This window comes from Mesoplodon mirus, assembly GCF_964341445.2.
Source record: "Mesoplodon mirus genome assembly, chromosome: 12".
Classification (NCBI taxonomy): domain Eukaryota; kingdom Metazoa; phylum Chordata; class Mammalia; order Artiodactyla; family Ziphiidae; genus Mesoplodon; species Mesoplodon mirus.
Window position 1 is genome coordinate 84,974,693 of NC_138988.1, and position 20,134 is coordinate 84,994,826.

Consider the following 20,134-nt stretch of genomic DNA (forward strand, 5'->3'; position numbering starts at 1 on the left):
GAACAAAAGGAGACTTGAATTTTTTCATTTAAGCGAATGGGTATGAACAATGGTCCTGATGTTGAGGCAGTGTTCCCTAAGACACAGTATATAGATTGCTGCCTTTGAATGTGAGCATCAGAAAAGTTCTAGTCAAATACATGGTTCTTGTGGAGGAAGCAGTTTGTTTTGAACCATCCCAACCTCTGTAGTTCTTCCTCTTCCCCCAAGTCAGCCAACACTGCTTCCCTATCCTCCCCCCCTCAACTTCATCCCTAACCCTTAAGGCATCTCTGGAAGAGCAGAAAAATCTTTAGGAAGGAAGTCTGAATGCTGGGTTTTAGTCTTGGTTTTATTACGTTGTGATCCTGGGAAACTTAATAACCTCTCTGCATCTCATTTCCTCATCTGCAAAATGGGATATTAAAACCCATTTCATTCATTTTCAGCAAATATTTATTGAATGTTATCCATTCAATAAATGTACCAGACATTCCTCAAGGTACTGGGAGTCTAGCAGTAAACAGACAAAAATCTCTGCCCTCACTGGAGTTTGCACTCTCATAGAGGAGACAGAAAATACACAAAATAAACAAGCTAGTTTTAAAGTGTGTCAAATGATCATAAGTGATATGGAAAAAAATAAAGAACGGGGAGGAGAAGCATCGGAATGAGGGGAGATTATACTTATGGCCGTGTTTCACTGATAAGGTGATATTTGAGAAAAGACCTGAAGTAGATAAGGGGCTGAGTCATACATATATCAAAGCAAGAGTATTACCAGCAGGGGGAACAGTCAGTGCAAAGACCCTGAAACAGCAATGTGCCTGATACATACAATGTAAAACAAGAGGGTCAGTAGTAACGGCAGCAGAGTAGGCAAGAAGGAGTACAACCAGAGAAATGAGATCACAGACAATCCAGTAGGCCCAGTGAGGACTTTGGCATTTACTCTGATGAAATGAGGAGTTTCCGGTTCAGTTTTGAGCAAAGCTGTGCCATAAAGTGTTTTAGGTTCACAATCTGCTTTTCATAGATTGTTTTGTAGGCATGAAAAACGTGGAAGAAGGGAAACCTGTTAAGAGATTTGTGCAATATTCCATGTTAGAGATGAAGGTTTCTTGGAGCAGGGCTGTAGCAGCTGGGGTGGTGAGAAGTTTTTCAGATCTAGATACATTTTATAAGTAGAACAAGACAATTCCCCCACATCCGTGGAATGAAAGAAAAATTGGAGTATTAAAAAATGTTGCCAAGATTTTTTTTTTGCCTAAATATCTGAAAAGTCGAAATCGCCACTGAGTGAAATAAGCAAGCCTGGAGTTGCAGAAGTTTTTCTTGGGGACACTTAGAAGTCCATGATCTTATCTCTTCTTCCACCTTGCATGGAAACAATGCATACTTGTCTTTAGTCTGATGAAGGAAATACCTTTCAGTGAGCTGTGATGGCCGAGTGGTTAAGGCGTTGGACTCGAAATCCAATGGGGATTCCCCGCGCAGGTTCAAATCCTGCTCACAGCGTCCTCGTTTTCGATGTGGCTTCGGTAAAATTGACTGCTGTGCCAACTCGCCTCACAGAAATCCCTCAGGCTGCAGTTGCGATCTAGAAGCCAAGATTTTAAAGAGGTTTAAAGACCGTGGGCGGCTGCCAGATTTCAATCCCTTTCATTGTTCTGTGAGCCTCCTGAGCCCAGCCTCCCCACTGTCCTCACTGGGTTTAGAGCGCGCTCAAAAGTACTGGCTGCGATGAAATGAAGTTGTTAAATCTGTTAAGAGAGATTACAGCAGCAAACTGTACAGAGGAGACGTTGTAATTTGGGAAAATCGTTCCTCTTTGTGATTGTAGAGAGCCGATGATAAAGAACGCTTCTTTAAAACATTCCCAGGCAGCAATCTCCAGTGTCTGTCCTGATGTCAGCGGCTGCTGGTGAGAGCCATAAAAATTTAAGATAATATTCCATCATATTTGCTACGCGCTCTTTAAGACAAGCGTTTTATACAAACGAGGAAATTGAGGCACAGAGAGGATATATTACATTTTAACTCCTGACTTTGCCTTGAATTTCAAAAACTTGGTCTCCTTCTTAACGTACTAAACCACTCTTAAAGCACTTCTGCATTTTCAGCTATTTTGCCTATTTTGAACAGCTAAGTACATTTTTAAGCCAATTCTATTCTGGTTTCTAAGTTTATTTGTCAAATGAGATTATTAAAATGTATATTTCTGTTGGATTCTTGTCTCCTTATTGCATTTTGAGGGCAGATGAATATTCTGAGGGGAAAAAAGGAATGAAGCGCTCAAAACTAGGCAGTAATATAAGCTGGGTAAGAAAGGATGTGAAATAGAGTGAGGAAAAGTGAATAGATGACTGAGTTCATAGAGATTCGTTCAAGCAACGAGAGCTGCTGCATACTAAGCACCAAACAAGTTTTCAACGCATAGTGAGAGAATAAGTGAAGATTAACCATTGTTTTCAAAGAAATCATTTTATGTAAATCTATGTTATGCAACCAAAGCACAAAAGAAATCATGCTTTCCCAAAGTCCATAAAGTCTCTGGTTTTAACCTCTTACTCAATTAAAAAAAAGCAATCAATCTTTCGGCTGGCATAAACTGTGGATAGTAATGAAGATATGAACATGAAAATACTCAGCCAGCAGGGGCCAGTGGCGCAATGGGTAACGCGTCTGACTACGGATCAGAAGATTCTAGGTTCGACTCCTGGCTGGCTCGATAAGCTTGGTTTTTACTTCATCTTCCTAGGTACTTTTTTCAAAAAGATACTGAAACAATTTTTAAAGTCTTTCGAATGTATTTTCGTGGAAGTAATCCTTCACCTTCTGTCAGTTGAGTCTGAAAGAGACTTCAGAAGCATCAGAGGACCATCCTGAAAATGTTCTTCCTTTCATCACTTCTTGAACTTGAGAAAAGATATTGGCTGAAAAAGACCACTGGAAGGGAGGGTTTTAAATCAAAGAAACTTAAAAAAAATAAACGAAAAAAATTTTCCTGGCAGTATCTTCTCCATCAATATTTTTTCCCGTTGGGAAGAGTCCGCACTCACAGAGGACTACCCTGCACAGCTCTTTCCTCGCATGACTACTAGCAAAAAGAAAAGGGACGTCTCCTGGGGAAAGGTTGAGTCAAGAAGGGTTCGGCTGCTGGGGACGCGGGATGCGAGAGGCTCCTTGCCTCACTCAGTTGGGCGCATTAGGCTCCAGTTCTGAAGCCCGGCGGATGCCCCTCTTCCTCCTCCCTCACCAGCCGTAACTGACCATCTTCTGGAAGTAGGCAGGAGCTGGGAAACCGGACCTCAGTGGACAGAAGAACCAAGAGGAGTGCCCTCCCCGTTATTTTTTTTTAAAAGTAATCACCCCAGGAGAAGATAGATGAGCGTGTAAGGAAGACGTGGGAAGGCAGCTTTGGAGCGGCCCCTCCAAAGAACAGAACTGCCTCTTTTCTGTGTGGAGACAGAACAGAGAGGCTGGGGGGAAATCACTGCCAAGGCGGGAGGGTGGGTGGGGGGTGGGGAGGATTTCTCAAACTAAACCAAAAGAGCATCTTAACATGTGGCTCGATTTCCGCAGGTGTAGCTTGTATCCTCGCTCTGCACCGCAGGTAAATTTATCGAAGTTGCCGACGTGAGCTCTGAGGAGCCCTTGAGGCTGAAACGAAAGGAACCACCAAGCGCGCTGCCTCCGGGGGCCCAAGTCTATTGGGCTGTGAATGGATTGAAAGGAGAACTGGCGTCTTACAGCTTCGTATCCCGTTCCCAGCTCTTTACTGCTAAAGGGAGAAAAGATCTTCCGTGAAAGCCAAGCGGCAACCTCACGTGGAGCGGGCATTTACCTTGGAAACTGCCTGGGATAAGGAAAGAGAAGGAAGCACAGACGTTACGGGGACACACCCCGCGTCTCGCTGCTACTAGGACCACGCTCTAAACAGCTCAGTCACTGGCCAACCTGAGCTTGCTTCCTTTTCTCGATTGAAACTCGTTTACAAGCGCCAAAATAATACTGTCTCCTGAAGGTTCACAAAAACTAAGCAGGCACATTTCGTAACTCTTTTAAACCTTAATCCTTCCCTAAAACACAACAGTCTCGTTCCCACACTACTCCTTCAATTTTCTTCAATAAACTTGAACTTTTAAAGTTACTTTTACTTTGAAAAACTACAACAACCAAGGTGAAACGAAAATACATAGCCTTCTTGTTTCACAAAGACAATATCTGAACTTCCGGTTCTGAGCAGCAGCGTTTCGGAGTTAACAGGTACTTTGGATTCTAAGTGCCTACTCGGCAGGCACCAGAAGGTCAAAACCACACCTCGACTGGCCGCTTCGGGAATCAAACCCGCGCTCTTGGTGTTATTAGCACCACGGTCTAACCAACTGAACTAACCTGCTACTCTGAAAGTTATTCTCTTTTAAGAAAGTAAATTCGTTTACATTTTTTTGTGTTTGAAAAATAAAAGGAACTTCTTTTCCCCCGCTCCCTCTAACTACATTCATAGACTTTCATGAGGAAACTACACTATTTCAATTCTTCTTATTTGGACTAGAAAATCCACGGAGAAATTTTCGTGCAGAGGCTGTCTAGTTTATTTGTGGAGAAAGCACTGTTATGAGATTTTCAATCGTGAATGAAGGGAGCCTCCGGTTTTTAGAAGCATGTCCCTGCTGGATCACAAATTGCAAACGTCTTTTTAATGACTTGCAACTTAGTGACCTAAGTTTTTCAAGTCGGTATTAAAATTTTCACCCAACTGTGCATTCTCTGTATCACTCAACTTGCATTTTGAGAAGCAGGGGATCCAAGCACTAGGTCGGAGAGGATAGAACAAGTGAGATGTGCTCTTTGGTCCTTGGTGAGGCTATAGTTTTTAACATTTGAAGGTGAAGGAATCTCCTGCAGCCTCGGGAAATGTCCCTTTACATTTCCTGAGGTTGTATCATTTCTACTTTTAGAACTTTCATGCTGACTGACCCCTAGTTAAATTTTCAATGAATACATTAATTTAAAGCTAAATGAATCAGCAAGTGATGATTTTGTTGATTTTTAGGCCGACGCTGGCTCAAGAGAGAAGTGTGGGTTTCTAGTGGTAAATATTCAACTGTTACTGGCTCAAGTTCCACCAGAGTCTTCTAAGTTTTATTCCTCTAGTCTTCAAGAGCTCTTGTCTTGGGTTTCAAGAGCTAAGACTTCCAGGTGCTCAAAAATCACAGAAAAGACATCTATCTGACACCTCTTCCGCAGTCACATGTCCTCTGTACGTGTCAAAATCAACCACATTCTGGCTTTTGAAGATCCTTGTACATCCCACAGTTTGTGTATAGATCCCTGATGTTCACATAGAAAGCCTTCGCGAAGGAATGAGCTTGTTTTAGTAATTTGAACACCGAAAGAATTACTGTAAATAAGTGGAGAATGGAAAGTGCTTATGCCCTGCTTCTTACAGATGCCTTTAATAACATCTAGGTGCAAACTAAATAAAGCACTAAGTTTTGTGGGGTATTTTGAGTTTTGTTTTGTTTTGTTTTTTTCTTTACCGCAAGGAATTACTTGAAGCTGTGGAAGAATTTATGCTTATGGGCATAGAATTGCATTTTGCCATGGAAATTAAGGGTAAATGTATGTAACCCCTCACTGTATAAATGGCACTACGGACAATATATTTGAAGGTGATGGACACTTGGTATTGAGTCAGTATCTCCTTAGTTCACATTTACAAAAGGATGACAAACAATTGCCGAAACCCGGGATTGAACCAGGGACCTTTAGATCTTCAGTCTAACGCTCTCCCAACTGAGCTATTTCGGCCACCCCTTAACGAGCTTTCTCTCAACTACTCCCTTTAAATAGTCTTTTCTTAACAACCTCTTCCATTTCAGAAAGAAAAAAGAAAAAATTTTGCCTTGTTTTCTGAAAATATAACGTATTTCCCCTTTCAAAAATAATTGTGCCAACAACAACTCAGGCAATGGGGAAACATACTCAAAGTTTCCTGAGTATGATAGGAAGAACAAAAAAACAGTGATAAAAGAAAATTTATGTATTGTTCTTAAGGATACGAATTGGATAGCTATAGGGGTGTGGTGATTCAGAGTTTCCTGTTGGAATGGTAAGCTTCCTAGATACATAAGACAACATCATTTGAGATCATTTCTAGCTTGACGCTTAAATATCTTTTACTCTTTCAGTTGTTTTTTATTCCTTTCTATTCTATTAAGGTATAAGTTATATACAGTAAAGCACCCACATCTTAAGTGTACAGAGTGTTGATTTTTACAAGATTACACCCCTTTGTCACCATGCACGCTCCCTCCTGCTCCCTCCGATTTGATACCCCCCCGAAGTAAGCCACTGTTCTGAACTCATTCACTATATCTACTGTCATTTGTTTTTAAACTTCTACACTGAATCCGGTAGACTCCGCATTCTTATGTCTGGCTTCTTTCACTCAATATTGTCTTTGAGATTCATCTATGTTTTCTAAAGTAGTTAAAAGCAGTTTGTTCCTATTTATCGACTTCCATTTTATGGATATACTACAATTTACTTACCCATTCTAAAGTCGATGGACATTTGGTTTTCAATGTAGGGTTATTATAAAAAGCACTGAACCTTCTTGTGCATGGTTTTAGGTGAACATAATCACTGATTTATTAGATAGATACATAGATACATAGGTAGAATTGCTGGTCTATAGGATATATGTATGTTTAACTTTATTAGGTGCTGCTAAACTGTTTTCCAAAATGCACGTACCAGTTCTCACTACTGAAAACAATGTATGAGGCTTCTGCTTGCTTCACAGCCTAGCCACTACTGGGTATTGTCATTTTAATTTTAGCTACTCAGGCCAGGATGTAGTGATAGGTCTTTGTGAGTTTGACTTGCATTTTTGATGACTATGATATTTTGCATCTTCCCATATGCTTTTCCCCATTTAAAAAATTGGGTTGATTGCCAGTTTCTAAAAAATTGATTTGTAGTTCATTATGTATTGTGAATACAAGTCCTTTGTCAGATATATGTGTTGCAAATATCTTCTAATTTGTGGCGCACCTTTAGTTCTCCTAATTTTGTATTTTGAACTTTTCAGTTTTAATGAAGTCCAATTGGACTTTTAATCAAGTCCAATCTTTACAGTTAGTGCTTTTTTGCATCCTAGTTCAGAAATATTTGCCTACACTAAAGTCATGAAGCTATTCTATGTTTTCTTCTAGAAGTTTAAGTATTTTACTTTTAACATTTAAGTTTATATTCCATTTTCAATTTATATATGGTATGAGATAAGGATTGAAATCATTTTCTTTACTATATGATTTCAATTGACCCAGCATTATTTATTGAAAAGTCAATCTTTTCCCCACTGAATTGCAGTGTCTCCTTGTCATCAAACAGGGAACTGCATATGTGGTTTTTTTTCCCCCATGCTCTCTTATTCTGTCCCATTGGTATATGTCTGTCTTTACACCAATATTACAGTGTCTTAATTTTTCTAACTTAAAAATAAGTAATAATATCTAATAATATAGGGGTTCAGTTTTGTTTTTCTCACTTTGGATTGCCATAGCTATTCTGGATTTTTAAAAAATTATTATTTCAATATAAATGTTAGAATCAACTGTCAATTTCCACCTCCCACTCTCCCCCAAAATCCTGCTAGCAGTTTTTTGTTTGTTTTTGGTTTTTGGTTTTTGGTTTTTTGGCGATGCATAAAATCTATAAGTAAGTTTGGGGAGAATTAATATTTTAGCAAGATTGGATTTTTCTGGCCAGGACCATGGTAGATTCCTCCATTCAAGTCTTTAATTTCTCTCAACAATGTTTGGAAGTTTTCAGTGTTGAAGTGTTGTTTTAAAAGATTAACTGCTCTGCATTTGATATTTAACAATGCTATTTTAGATGGCATTTCTTCTTAAGTTTCATTTTCTAATTGCTTATTGTTAGTATCGAGACATGCCATTTATTTTTGTATATCCACTTTATATACAGTAAACTTGCTGGATTTACTTATTAATGATCATTGTTAGTGGATCATTTGGATTTGTATGTATGCTATCATGTCAGTGTGATCAATGCTGATTTTACTTCTTTCTAGTCTTTATACTTTTTTTTCCCCCTTACCTGCTGTTTAGAACATCCAGTACAATACTGAATAGAGGTTACTATGGTGGACACTCCTGTCTTATTCCTAATCTCAAAGAAAGCTTTCAATATTTCACCATTGCATAAGGTTAGTTGTAGGGTTTTCTTTTCCCCTGAATACTCTTTTATATTAAAGAAGATACCTTTATTCCTAGTTTGTATGAATTGTAATTATGAATGGGGATTGAACCTTATTAAATGATTTTTCTGCATCTATTGAGATATACATATAATTTTTTTCCTTTAAAATTTAGTGTGGTAATGTATATTGTTTTTTACAGGCTAAACCAAATATTCTTAAATTTACAGAATGAGTTCCATGTGGTCATAATAGATTATTCTTTTAATATGTTGCTGGATTCAATTTACCAATATTTAGAATTTTTCATTTATTTCCCGGAGATATATTGACCTGAAATTTTCCAGTTTTATAATGTCTTAGTCAAGTTTTGATATCAGGATCATCTAACTTCATCAAGTAAGCTGAGAAGCTTTCCTTTTATATTATCTGGAAGAATTTGTGTACAATTTGCATTATTTCTTTCTTAAATATTTGGAAGAATTCACCAGTGAGCTATATTGACCTAAAGTTGAATTTGTAGGAAAATTTCATATTAGAGATTCTATTTTTCTGATTGATATAGGACAGATCAGATTTTCTATTTCTTCTTGTGTCAGCTATGGCAAATTGCATTTTTCCCTCTGTGAGAAATCGTTTCATCTAAATCGTTAACTTCATTGGCAAAAAATGTTAATATTTCTGCTTTGTTGATTTTTTTCTATTGTGTGTTAGCTTTCATTTCAATGGATTTCTCCTCTTATTTTTAGCATCTTCTTCATTTTACTTTCTTAGAGTTAATTTGCTCTTGTTTATCTAGCTTCTTTTGATGAAAGCTTAAATATTTGATTTTCAACTTTTCTTTTTAACATATACATTTAAAGACATGAATTTGCCTCTCAACACTGCTCTAATTACACCTCAGCACTTTTAATATGTCATTTTCATTATCATTCAATTCTACCTATTTTATATTTTCCATTTGATTTCTTATTTGGCCCCAGTGTTATTTAGAAATGTGTTCTTTGCTTAATTTCCAAATAGTGGGAGATTTTCTAGATACATTCATTGATTTATAATTTAATTCCACTGTGATGTGAGAGTATATACTACATAACTTAAGTCTTTGGAGATTTTGCTCATGGCTCATTATATGGTCTATTTTGATGTATGTTCCATGTACATTTGAAAGTAATATGCATTCTAACACTGTTCTATATATTGTTTTAGATATGTTAATTTGGTGAGGTTGGCTAATCATGCAGTTTAAATTTTCACATCTTTACTATGTCTAGTTTGTTCTTGTTCCTTGAATTTCCTGAGCATTTTTTGTTTGTTTGTTTGTTTTACCCTGACAGGTGTTTGTCTCTTTAGCTGTGGAAGACTGTAGGAGATGACATGCTGGCCATCAGATATTTTGAGTTTTTAGTCTCCTATCTCCTACAGCTTCAAATCTAGCAAACATCTTGAAAGGGAGAGCAGCTGTGTGTACAAGATAGAGGCCTGTCTCTAGCTGGACTTTCTGTTTTAAACAGTATGATTATGGAAGATTTTACTCTGTCCTTAGAAGCCTTTGGCCAAACTCCCCAAGTATGCTTGTATAGTCCCCCAATCTATCAACTGTCTCATTAAGGAAACTAATCATATTTGGGGCTCCTGTAGTTTCTAAATTGTCATGTCAGCTCCCTTAACCAACCAAATCCTTTCGGGCTTCTCTTTCCTCCAGAACAGTCCTTTTACAAGCTAATCTCAGTATGTTACAAAACAAAAGAAAAACATCCAGTTAATATAAGCTCACCACAGAAGGGTTTACCATTCTCTGAAACTCCAATTCATACAGTCTTCATTGTTTCCATAACACTCCCATGTTTTACAAATATGATGTTTGTAATTGTGATTCATCTCACCTTCTTTCTTGTTGTAGTGGGAGTTTTAGGATTTCGTGTCCTACATAATTTTTCTCAGAGGCAGAAGTTAAGTTCAAATTTCATATTAAGGGGCTTGAACTTAGGACCTCATCTTAAAAGAACTAAAGCTTTACCCAGCATACTACCCACGTTAGCCATAACAAAGACACAGTCTTTGTCTTTATCAAGAAGAAAGAGCTCGGATACTTGATGTGGACATTATTAGAACCCACTGATCCTAATAAAATTATTTCTTACACCATTTTACATAGAAAAGTGCTATCATAACTATTTGAAAATGGAAATAAAATATTTAGAAATGTTTAGTTGTTGTAATTAAAGCCTAATTAACTGAGCACCATGAATAATGAGAAATCCCAAAGTCAGACCTACTGCACCATTAACAACAATAACATTCTAATCTATAAATAGGAGTCATTATATATATATATATACACATATTATATATATATAATATTATATATAATATATATTGTATATAATTGCAAAGACAACACATGGGAAATGTCCACAAGGGAAATTCATTCATTAGAGACTCAGTGTCCAGATATTTATTGGTAGCTGCCTAGCATGTACCAGAACTCTCAGAAAGAAAGAGTTCAGGATAAACCATATTGTTTGCAGTTTAGGCAGAGTGAGCCACTTGTGTCATTTAAGAAATGGTGGGAACTATTTCAAAACCTTAGTTTCCAGATGCCAGCTAAGGGCCCATCTTGCAAGATGGTTTTTCTAAGAATAGCAATCTCAGGCTTCTATGTTAACCCTTTTCTGTACAATCCCCTTAAAAGTAACTAGACCCAGAGATAAATATTTTCTATTCATCTGATTGAGATTTCCAAGCAATTTCCAATGCAAATAAATTCACCTGTAACTCGTCTACTATCCCCTATAAAAATCTAAGGCAAGCCACTTTGCAGAGACACTGATCTTTGACTCTGGAGTTCTCTCCTGAATGTAATAGCCTGAATAAAATAAATCTCATTTATTATTATTATCATTTATTATTATTTGGGTTTTGTCTTTGACAGTTTGTTGCCATGAGTCATAGCCCACCTCAGACACCCATCTTTTCCATCCAGGCACCGAGTCCTCGCATGCCTGCTGTGGCTCTTTCCTGACTGGCAATTTGGAGATCCCTCAGTGAGTCCAGCTCCTGGGCCCTGTGCTCCAGACATGTGTCAGTTGTAGCATGGTAAGGATTTGATTTTGTTTCCTTGTTTGAGCACTATTTTGGTTTGGTTTTGTTGCCAGTTTTTGTTTACCTTTGGCATTTGGGGTTAAAATATAAAATCCACCCCTCAACCCTCACCATTACATGCTTTTGCATTATGATAACAATTCAGTTCATTACCTCCTAAAATGGCAGAATTTAACTACTAAGACACTCTTTTTATTATGTCTTGATTACTTAAGGTAACAAAGTCTTTCCACTTTCGAAACAGCTAAGGTTATTTATAATTGCATTACCTCCTATGTTTACTTTTTTAACTAGACTCTATTCTTTAGAGAATTTTTAGGTTTACATAAAAACTGAGCAGAAAATACAGAGACTTCCTATATACCATCTTTTCCCCACTTCGGAGTTTCCCTGATTATTAACACCTTGCATTAGTGTGATACATTTGTTACAATGGATGAACCAATACTGGTACATTATTATTAGCTAAAGTCTATAGTTTACTGTAGGGTTTGCTCTCTGTGTTGTATAGTTCTATGGATTTTGACTAATGCATAATGTCATGTATCCATCACTATAATGTCATGCAGAATAGTTTCACTGCCCTAAAAATCTCCTGTGCTCCATTTATTCATCCCTCACACAAACCACCAACCCCTGGCAACCATCAACCTTTTTCACTGTCTCTATAGCCTTTTCCAGAATGTTCAATAGTTGGAATCATACAGTATGTAACTTTTTCAGACTGACTTCTTTCACTTAGCTATACACATATAATGTTCCTCCATGTCTTTTGCATGGCTTGATAGCTCATTTCTTTATCGTGCTGAATAATATTTTATTGTATGGGTGTACCACCGTTTATTCATTCACTTAACAAAGGACATCTTGGTTGCTTCCACATTTTGACAATTATGAATAAAGCTGCTATAAACGTCTGTGTGCAGATATTTGTGTGGACATAGGTTTTCAATGCATTTGGGTAATTACAAAGGTGTACAATTGTTGGATCATCTGGAAAGACAATGTTTAGTTTTGTCAGAAACTGTCAAACTGTCTTCCAAAGTGGTTGTGCCATTTTGCATTCCCATCAACAATGAGTGAGTCTCTGTCTCCACATCCTCAAGAGCATTTGATGTTGTCAGTCTTTTGGGTTTTAGCCTACTAAAAGGTATGTAGTGATATCTCATTGTATTAATCTACAAATCCTTAAATATATATGTTCAACATCTTTTCATACGTTTACTTGCCACCTGTAGTTCTTCTTTGATGAAATGTCTATTCAGATCTTTTGTCCATTTAAAAATTGGGTTGCTTACCTATTGCTAAGTTTTAAGAGTTCTTTGCGTATTGTGGATATGTGTTTTGCAAATATCTTCTCCAGTCTGTGGTTTATCTTTTCATTCTCTTTGCATGGGCTTTCACAGAGCAGAAGATTTTAATTTTAATGGAGTCCAATTTATCACTTTTTTTCTTTCACCGATCATACTCTTGGTGTAGCATCTAAAAAAGTCATTGCCATGGGAGTTCCCTGGTTGTCTAGTGGTTAAGATTCAGCATTTCCACTGCCCTGGCCCAGGTTTAATCCCTGGTTAGGGAACTGAGATCCCGTAAGCCCTGCAGATGGCAAAAAGTCATCACCAAACCCTAGGTCTGCTAGATTTTCTCCTATGTTATCTAGAGAAGTTTTACATTTTACATTTAGGTCTGGCCTGTCATCTACTTGAACTAATTTTTGTGACATAGGATCCGTGTCTAGACTGTTTTTTGTTTTGTTTTGTTTTGGCATGTGGATGTCTAGCTGTTCCTGAATCATCTATTGAAAAGACTGTCCTTTCTCTATTAAGTTGTCTTTGCTCCTTTGTCAAAGATCAGTTGACTATATTGGTTTAGATCTATATCTGGGCTCTCTATTCTGTTTCATTGATCTATTTGTTTATTCTTTCACCAGTACCATATTGTCTTGATCACTGTAGTTTTATAACTAATCTTGAAGTTGGATAATGTCAGACCTCCAACCTTGTTCTTCAGCGTCCTGTCGGCTATTCTGGATCTTTTGTCTTTCCATATATACTTTAGAATCAGTTTATCAATACACATAAAGTAACTTGCTGGGATTTTAACTGTATCTTTTGAAGAATTAGCTCATTCAGTCTAAGTAATCAAATTTGTGGGCATAAATAATAATATGTAATATTCCTTTATTATCTAGTATTCGTGGCCCCTCTTTCACTTCTGATATTAGTAATTTTGTGTTCTTTTTTTTCTCTGTTAACCTGGCTAAAGGTTTATCAATTTTATTGATCTTTTCACAGAACCAGCTTTTGGTTTTGTTGATTTTTTTCATTAATTTCTTGTTTGCAATTTGATCGATTTCAGTTCTAAAGTTCCATTTTTACAGTCATTTCTTTTCTTCTTCTTACCCTTGATTTATTTTGCTCTTCTTTTCTAGTTTCCTCTGGTGGAAGCTTATTGATTTTAGATCTTTCTTTTTTTTTTTTTTCTCATATATACATTCATTGTCTATTTCCCTTTAAACACTACTTTCTCTACATCCCACAACTTTGGATAAGTTGTATTCTAATTTTTATTAGTTCAAAATATTTTGGAGAAACACAGTTCAACCAAAAGACAGAAGGAATATATAAAGGTAAAATCAAATATTTTATTTTTATTTTTAAAATCAATCTAACAGATAACAGTTTGCTAAAAATAATAGCAACAATGTATTCACTGATTATAACTTATAGATAATTGAAATGGATAACAACAGTGTTATAATTGATGGGAGGAAGGAATTGGGAAAATTCTGTTATGAGGTATTTGCACTACACATGAAGTTGTGTAGTGTTATTTGAAAGAGTATTTAGATTAGTTATAAATATAAATTGTGAGCTCCCCTAGTTTCTGGTGGTTTGCTGGCAATCTTTCGTGTTCCTTGGCTTGTAAATGCACTACTCCAACCTCTGCCTTTCTCTTCACAAGGCATTCTCCCTGTGTTCATGTCTGCTTCCAAATTTCCCCTGTTTATAAGGAGATGTCATATTGGTTTTATTGGATTAGGATTCCCCTCCTCTCCAGTATAAGTTCATCCTAACTTAATTAATTTGCATTTATCCACATTACATCTGCAATTATCTTATTTCCAAATAAGCCCACATTCTGAAATACTGGAGGTTAGGGATTCAACATATGAATTTGGAGCAGAGGAAACACAACTCAACTGATAACAATGTAGTTGTAACTTGTCTTTTTATTCACTCTGATAGTCTTTGTTCTTTATTAGTGTATTTAGAACATTTATATTTAATGTGATTATTGCTATTGTTGGATTAATATCTACCATATTTGTAACTACTTTCTATTCATTTTCCTATTCTTTGCTTTATTCTTTGTCTTCCACTCTGTTTCTGCCTTCTCTGGGTTTAATTGAGCATTTTATAGATTCTTTTTTCTCTCCTCTTAGCATATCAATTAGAGTTTCTGTACTGGATACTCCAACTAGTACTGGCTCCAGCTGTGAGCTTTTGCTCCTGGACTTCTACCCCCTGGTTACTGTGATTCATGGGATCTGCCTCTCTCTCCAGTTTTTTTGTCAGCAGGTTTCCCTGTGACTCAATTCTCTGATATATCTAAGAAGAGTTGTTAGTTTTGAATTTTTCTTAGCTTTCCTGTTGTTGTGAGGTAGGGAGTGATGACTTCCAAACTTTTTACAATTGGGGTAGAAACTTGAAGTCCTCTATGTCTGCTTTTAAAATTTTATCATTACTTTGATTAACTAGGCAGCCAAGTATTGTTTTCCAGTAATATGTGATCCTGTTTAATTAGGTGTTCGAAATATCTGACAACTTTTGACTTTTTTCTTCCTCAAATCAAGTCCTAAAGTACATCATTTGCAGTTAAAACTGGCTTTGAGATTTCCCAGAAGGTCCTAGAAAAAGAGGTAAAAAGAGAGGCGCTAGAAAGAGTTTAATTTATTTGATATATTACAATTGATGAGTTGCATGGGAAGCGTTGTCAAATTGGAAGAGGTATTTAGCTCTCTACTTGGAGTTAGTCAAACAGCAAAGTCCCCTTGACTGTCCTCACTTCTGACACTATTTGCAAGTTTGGGGGGGTTCCCAGAAATACCTTTGGGTTTGATAATTCACTAGAAGAAGTCACAGAACTCACCAAAAGCTATTATGCTCACTGGTTATGACTTATTACAGAAAAAGGATACAAATTAAAATCAGCCAAAAGGAGAGACATATAGTGTAGATTCTGGCAGGGTTCTAAATATAAGACTTTCCTTGTCCTCAGGATGGGTTACCCTCCTGACGTCGATGTGTGACAATACACACAGACTATTGCTAGCTCAGGAATATGACCCAACCTTCCTTGTCCAGAATTTTTATTGGAGTTTCATTACATATGCATGAGTGATTGACTACCCACATGCTTGAACTCACTCGCTAGGCTGACTGATACTGAGTGAACCGAAGCCCTCGCTGTAAATCACCTGGTTGCTCTTTCTGACATGGCTACAGAGAATGGCCAACCCCACCACCCCCTGCACCCCAACTACACTACTATTAGATGTGATATAGATTACCTCCCAAAAGCTGAGAGCAAAGGCCAGACCTCTCTTTGGGTGTGGCCAAATTTTTCTCTACGTGGGAAGGGATGGGCTCCTCCCCAGACCCTCACCTAGAATGGTATCTGGCAAAGAGAGTGAGAATAATTCTAGTTTTCCAAGAAACTAATAACATAAATGAATAGCCTGTACTGAGGGGAACTTGTTGGCTGGGGATAGGAATAGGGAGGGCCATTATACATAAAATATTTTGAACCATATGAATATATTATGTATACAAAAAATTTGAAAATTAACAAAGTAGTTATATGAAATATAATTTGGACATGCCAAAGACACAAAGTAGGCCATATTTATGTTATAGATAAAATCACTTGGAGACCCTTTAAGGATACAAATCTTTTCAGCTTGCATCAGCAACAGAAACAGAAACTGGGGAGAAATAAATAGTAAAGAAACCCAAAAGGTCAAAATGGTAAGAAAAGTTTCTTGTTCCACTATTATATAAGATGCTATAATTCTATAGTCTAAAAAATTATTGGAGTATTCTTATATGAACAGGAAAATTTCTTAAGCAGAATATTTAACTCTTTTTCATAATAGTATGAGATCTACAGTAATTATTTACCCTACGATGGGGTTAAAACAAACTCATTTCGAATTCTAATTATTAGCCAAACATATATATTAGTCTTTTATTTGGCAGAAGCATATATCAACTCTAGAAAAACCTTGAGTAACAGTGTTCAAAATGTCCAATATTTTCATCTGGAACAACCAAAAAGAAACACTTTTTTTTCCTTCTCATCATTCCCATCCAAACCACCTTACTTTTTCCTTCTTCTTTTCCTATCCTCCTCTTCTATCCAAAGTTCTGACTTTATTCCACTGTACAGTTTTGATACTCTATTGATATTTTTGAGGCTTTACTAAGTGTCACATACTGGACTACTTAATTGAAAAAAAATTTTTTTAAATAAAGTCATGGCAATTGTCCCTGATAAGCAAACTAGTAGGAAGACAGTTGTATGTGTAAATACATCATTTTTACAATGAGATAAATGTGAATTTAATATTACAAATTACCTATTAGTAAGGAGAAATAAATTATCAGATTTTTTTCTGGGCCATGAAGTATGAGTAGGCATCTGTCACATGGACAAGAGGAAGATGAGCATTATCTGTGGAGAAAAGAGCTGAAGAGGTCTTTTTTATTTGCACTGGCAAATCTCTTTTCTGACCTCAGATCTTTACATTCCTTTAGTGAAAGAAACTGCAAGACAAAACAAAACTCCCTTGCTAATGTTGCTCATTTCCCAGAGCTGAAATTTAACCTTTATTTTGCCAAAATGAATAAATTAAATCAATACAATAAACGTTCACCCTAAGCAGTGAGAACGGGGTAAGACAAAGTAGTGCTGTAAAGGAAGCAGAGACCTCCACGAAACCACAGGCGGAAAAAGTATGTGAGAGTTACAGTCTCTTCAGTCAGCAGCTGAGCTGGGTGCTAAATAAACAAGCAATGAAGATGCAGTCCCTGTCTCCCCCAAGGAGCTTATGACCCAATAAATGAGAGTGAATTAAGATAAGACTGAACTAATACATCAAGTGCCTGGCACAGCATATGTAGCTCACAGGAGAGCGTCAGATCCAAACCGTGGAGGTGGAGCTCTCATCACGCCCTGAGGACAGACTGAGTGATCTCCAATGGAAGACGTAGAAGCAAATGAAAAGGAGGAGCAAAGAAGTTTCAGGGCAGAAGAGGAGTATTTGCCAAGGTACAGAGGCCTTCGGGAACATGGACTGTGAGCACAGAAATATTGAGAGATATTAAGGAGGTAAGATAGAATTGAGAAGACTCAGTAACAGGTAAATATGGGGAGTGTGGAGAAGCCGGGAATCAAAAATGTTTCTCTGCCACAGAGATCAGCAGAGTGTTAAGCTAAGTAAAAGAAATCTAACACAAATGGCTACAAACGGTATCATTTTATTTACATGAGATTCCAGAAAAGGACATATTATAACTATAGAAAGCAGATCAGTGGTGGCCAGAGGCAGGAGTGTAGGGAGATGATGGACTACCAAAGAGCAGGAGGAAACTTTTTAGGGGAAAGTGCTGTTCTCCATGTTAAATGCAGTGCTATGTGTACAATGGTATATAACTACTGTGGTAGGCAAATGAGGGTTCCCCAAAAGATGTCCACACCATAGTCCCCAGAACCTGTGAATGTGCTTCCTTACATGGCAAAAGGGTCTTTGCAGATGTGATTAAGGTAAGGATCTTAAAACAAAGAGGTTACCCTGGATTATCCAAGTGGGCTTGATATAATCATAGGGTCCTTAAAGATAGGAGAGAGAGGCATAAGAAGATGAGAGTCAGAGAAGATGTGACAGCAGAAGCAGAGATCAGAGTGATGCAATTGCTGGCTTTGAAGATGAATGGGGCCCATGGCCAAGGAATGTGGGCAGCCTCTAGAAGCTAGAAAAAGCAAGAAAAGAATTCTCTGCGAGAATTTCCAGAAGGAACACAGACCTGCCAACAGCTTGATTTTAGTCCAGTGAGAGCCATTTCGGACTTCTGACCTACAGAACTGCAAGACAATAATTTTGTGCTAAGCCACTAAGTTTGTGCTAATTTGTTACAGCGACAATAGGAAATTAATACAATTATCAAAATTAATCAAACTGTACACTTAAAATGGGTGAATCTTATTGTACATACATGTCTTACTAAAAAGGAAATGTTAGAGAACTGTATCTCTGTTTTCTGTTTTGAACAGTTCCGCAGAAGCTGGTGTGATCAGAGTCATTACAGAGTTCTAAAATCAAGCCATGGAAACCAGGGACAACCCCAGCCCTTGACTGGACTGAGATTCCTACAGGAAACATGAATAGCCCCTGGAGACATCTTTGTGCTTCTGGCAACTTTACTTTCACACTGTTTCCTCAAACATCATTTGGCCACTGTCTTAACTAGTATTATAAAATATCATGTCATGCATTAGCTTTTAAGAATCATTGAAGAGGTTTTTCTGTTTAAAAATTCAGTAAGTCCCTTACATACAAACGAGTTCCCTTGGGAGAGTGCATCTGTAAGTCCAATTTGTTCCGAGGTCCAACAAAGTTAGCCTAGGTACCCAACTAACACAATCAGCTACATAATACTGTACTGTAATAGGTTTATAATACTTTTCACACAAATAATACATTAAAAACAAACACAAAAATAAAAAAAAATTAACCTTACAGTACAGTACCTTGAAAAGTACAGTAGTACAGTCCAACAGCTGGCATTGAGTGCACAGGCAAGAAGACTTATGAATGGAGGAGGGAGAGGAGGTGGGAGATGGTAGAGCTGAAGGATCGTCAGCAATAGGAGATGGAGGGCAAGGTGCAATTTCACTAATGCCTGACGTTGGTGGCACAGGTTCTGGTTCCTTGCTGGATTCAATTCTATCTACCCTCTTGAAAAAAACGATCCAGTGATGTCTGGGTAGTAGCTCTTTTTTTCTCGTCGTAGATGACATGGTAACACTGGATTGCATTCTGAACGGCTGTTGCAACCTTCGTGCACCGTTCTACCTTCAGATCCCCTACCTCAAAACTAACAGTGCCTCCTCAAAGAAAGAAAATCCCCTTGCTATTGCCTGCATCGTGAATCTCTTTGGTTCTTCAGTTACTTCTTTCTCTTGTCTCTCTTCGTCCTTTCTCTGAGCCTCCAATTCCTGGTGCTTCTTAGCAGTACCATCTACATCACCACTGCTTTTATGCTTGCCTCCAGACATCCTGGGCTTGAAATAAAGATACTGTACTACTGTACTCTATAGAGTACTGTACAGTAAAGTACACAAAAACACACCCACTTGTAGCGGATGCACGCACATGACAAGGTACGCCAGACACGTGAACTAACTTACGTGGTTGGATGTGCAAACACACATTCACATCTTTGAAAGCTCGCAACTTGAAGGTTCGTACGTAGGGCACTTACTGGAGCGACCTCTGTTCCTTGTTCTTCTCTAAGTATGCTCATGGGGCCATTCCCACGTCTAGGCTTTTGCATTTGTTCTTACCTCTGCCTCCACCTCTTTCAACCTATATATCCAAGACTTTCTCCCTTATTTCCTTCAGGTTTCTGCTCAAATGTCACTTGCTTAGAGAGGCCTTCTCTAACAACCTCACCTCATATAGCATTCCCAGCATAATCTCTGGTATCCCTGATCCCTCTTATACTATTTTTGTTTTTCTCTATAAAACATATCATC